Below are 3966 nucleotides of genomic sequence, written 5' to 3'. Positions count from 1 at the left end.
GTGTATTGGCAGCATACCGCAGCAGCAGCAGCGTAGCAGATCTATTCCGCCAAGACCAAATACGTTAACATTGTCATGTACATTACCATGCCAATCCCTCCGAGAGTTGCCATGACAGAAGTACAGATAAGTGTTCTCTGCGTATGTGTGTGAGTGTCTGTCTTTGCAGCTAGATGCAGAGACAGCCCAGGAGGAAACCATCATTTGCCGTCACCCTGATGTCCAGGGTATCTGATATCCATCTCTGGAGAGACCTATTGTGTCTGACCTCTGATCACTTGTCACCAAAATAATCACTAGAAGATATGCTTTGAGTTTTACGTCCGTGTGGAGATTTTCTAAGTTTATCTATGTTTCGACCAACCAGAATTTTGTTTACCTATGTATTGACGTAATTAGTGACCTCTGTTAGAGTATAATTGCTGGTGTCTTGAACATGTATGCAGAGCGGCCTACGAATGCCATCGAGAGTGTTGAAGCTGGCTTCTGCTGATGAAACTGCAAACTATCTTCTTCAGTAAATTTTTCTTTAATTGATCGCATCTCTGACTTCGGGTCTTTGTTCATCATACCTGGTTTTTGGGTTTAACTGTAAATTCCCCTACAGTATCATAAACCAAAAAAAGAGGACCTTCAGAAGTCAAATAAAAAGCATGAAATATTGAGTTGACTTTTTATTATGTGAGAATAAAGCACGGAGTGATTGATACAAGACACGAAACTAGCACATTAATAGAGAAAATAAGTTGCAACAGTTGACCTATCAGAATCAAGTATTCCAGAAAGTTGTGTGATAAAACAACATAACTTTAATGGCGTAAGAGCTTTCAGTCTAACAATCTCTGAACGCTCTCTGGCTTTATAAGGTAAAAGCTAACACAGCAGTCTGCATAAAGCAATTGTTTTTGACCTGAGGAAATTTTTTAACCAACATGTCATTGTTATCAACTGAGATGCGTTCAGGGTCTATTAAAAAGATTTACTTTTGGCTTTATTGCTGAAGTTATTCCACCTTACCGCCACCAGAGGTCCTTCTCCAGAAAGCTGATTGGTTTCCAGGCCACCTTTGATCACGTGTGTATTATTTTTCAGTAGTCTGTTATTTGTTTGTAGTTATGATCAAACATTGTGAGTCGTGTCAGCTTTGTTGTAGATTCTCCTGGTAAATTGGATCTTTGTCTGCTCTTGGCTTATTGTGATGCTTTGGATTATTTTAAGGATTTGCATATTCGATTTGATATTTTTCATCTTGGCACATTTCTGATGTAGCTCTCTGGAATGTTTGATTCTGATTGGTCAGTTGCTGCATTGAGAGGTTATAGTTTTGAATGAATTTGTATATTTGACTGTTGTAAATTACATACTTGTCATGGTTGGATTGCAGATTATTAACAATAATATTTAAAGTCATATTGTAATGTAGTGTTTTTAAAATTATGATTATTACTTTATTTTTATGGATTTATTTATTGTTGTTTTCTATCTATGACATTACAACTTTAGGTGTGCTTTTAGTGTTACCTTGCCTTGTGCTTTTCATGTCACTAACTAAATATTGTGGGTAATGAATCAGGTGCCTACACTAAAAAAGTAATTTTATTGCACTATAATGCATAACCCAAAAGAACGGGACATCTGAAACAAATATCCAGTATTCTTAGTATCAGTTTTATTCTAAAAATATCGAAGAGCAATATCTTTTGTTTTTAGCCCTTAAATTAGTTGGGATTGGGGAAGACTATTCTAACTTATGAGAGCAATAAAGAAAAGAAATGAAACTGTCTGTTTTATTGATCTTGCATTTTACAAGGACACTATCAAATATACATTAGGCCACCCTCTCATAATTTGGAAGAAAGGCTGAATCATATTGGACTAGCAGTTCCATTGCAGTGAATTTGTACTCAGGAGATCAGCTCAAAAAAACCCTAAACAGCTTTTTTGTGAACACAGACATTTTAGTGAAATCTATGCAAAGTTTTATGCATGAATCCCCAGGACTGATATTGTCTTTCGCTCATATGCGCCTCTAGCCAGGACTGTTTCAAATGCACTGCGTCTTATGATGGAAAGAAGCTTCATTTCGGTTCAAATGGAAAGTGTGTTTCATTCCATTGAAAGAGATAGAGATTTTTATCCTGTCTGAAGGAGGAGGAAGTTCTGTTCTCGTTTGTCAGTATATTTAGTTTTAGTTGAATGAGCAATTCCTGAGATGTCAGGACTACCGCAGAGCCTGTGCAGCAATGAGTTTCTTCAAGTTCTCTGATGAAGTCTAGGTGTCAGAGAGAGGAAGGAGAGAAAAACAGCTAACAGGTAAATAATGAAAGCTTAACCATGGGCGCACATCATGCATAAAGATTAAGGGTGTGTTCAACTGCAAAATAGATTAGAAATAGATTCAATTAATCAGTCATGATTAATCTCATGACTTTCTTGTTAAATTTAGAATATATAAATTGCATATTAATTAAATGTTAATGTTAATATCACCATAAAATAACTATGAAATGACAAAAAAGCTATTTAAATTATATTTTCACAACACTATATATATATATACAGTATATATATATATAAATATATATATATATATACATATACATATACACACACATACAAAAAAAACATTAAAAATACAAATCATTTCAACTTAACTTTCATTATTTTAGTGTATTGTTTATATGGTTAAATTATGTGGGTTTTTTGGATATAGCAGTCTGAAAGACACAAAATCTCTTCCCTTTTTAACACTGTTGGCTCATTTATGTTTAATTGCTTGTGTTTTCCCTAATTTTTAAGTCACTTTGAACAAAAACATGTGCAAAATGAATAAATAATGTAAACATTTTTCATTATTCAACATTACTAAGTGCCAACATTTGTCAACAATACTGATGCCGTTGATTTTATGATGGATGAGCCATTTTTTTCACTTACAAAACTGTGAACCACTGATTTCATCAATACCAACGAACAAGCTAGAAGTGAAATATGAAACAAGGCATAAGAAATCTGAAGAATAATGCTAAACTACATACAGACAGAATCATGCAGAGATAGGCCATAAAGCATTAGTGAGTGATGGCTCGCTCCTGCCTCCTGGCCACAGACTGCCATCTCCTCCCTGCTGCTCCTGAGGCTTTTGTGCTCGGCTGTGATCCGGGGATCCGAGATAATGTTCTGTTTGCTCATTCTGGCTTTAACATGCCCAGTTGTCTCTGTACCGCCAGGGGGTAGCAAGCAGGATGAATAGAGAGCAAGCCCATGTTAAGGTTCTTCCCTTGGGGGCTGGCATTGGCAGGAATCATGTGGAGCGACAGCCGCACTGCTATGAACACTAGAAGGGTGATATATAGCTAGTTTGTTCTGGCTTTTCAATTATTTTAATTGTTGTACTGTGTCTATTTGTATACTTATGGGCTGCTAAAGTGAGATGAATTAAATAAATGTAATTTATTTTAGGGCTATTCAAATTGACAGGAAGTACTAGAGGGTCTGTGTAAAATAAAATAAAATAAATTGTAACTTTAAATTTTAAATATTTGATCAAAAAACTAATAATAAATTAATAAATAAATACATTTACATTACATTTTTAAATGTACTTGTTATATTTAAATTTAAATAAATATTTTTAAAAATACATAGTATTTAAATGTGAATAAAAATAAATATTTATAAATAAATATTTGTGATTAAATAAATTAAAATAACTAAAAATGTTTTAAATAAATCTACATCTAACAGTACAGTACTACAGTAAGTAGACCAAAAAAATGTTTCAGAAATTAAAAATTTTCCATTACACATGGCATACTGATCATATGACTTTTTCATAGTATTAATGGTGTCTTTATAAATGAAAATATATGGCTGCCGTTTAAATTTCAGGATGGGAGTCATTCATACAAGGATGATCATATTTGGGGGTCTGTGGCATCTAAAAGATTAAAAACCTCTGATTTT

Source organism: Sinocyclocheilus rhinocerous, unplaced genomic scaffold (assembly GCF_001515625.1).
Source record: "Sinocyclocheilus rhinocerous isolate Xijiao unplaced genomic scaffold, SAMN03320098_v1.1 scaffold875, whole genome shotgun sequence".
Classification (NCBI taxonomy): domain Eukaryota; kingdom Metazoa; phylum Chordata; class Actinopteri; order Cypriniformes; family Cyprinidae; genus Sinocyclocheilus; species Sinocyclocheilus rhinocerous.
The sequence above is the reverse complement of the archived record's forward strand: the minus strand, read 5'-3'. Positions refer to the sequence as shown.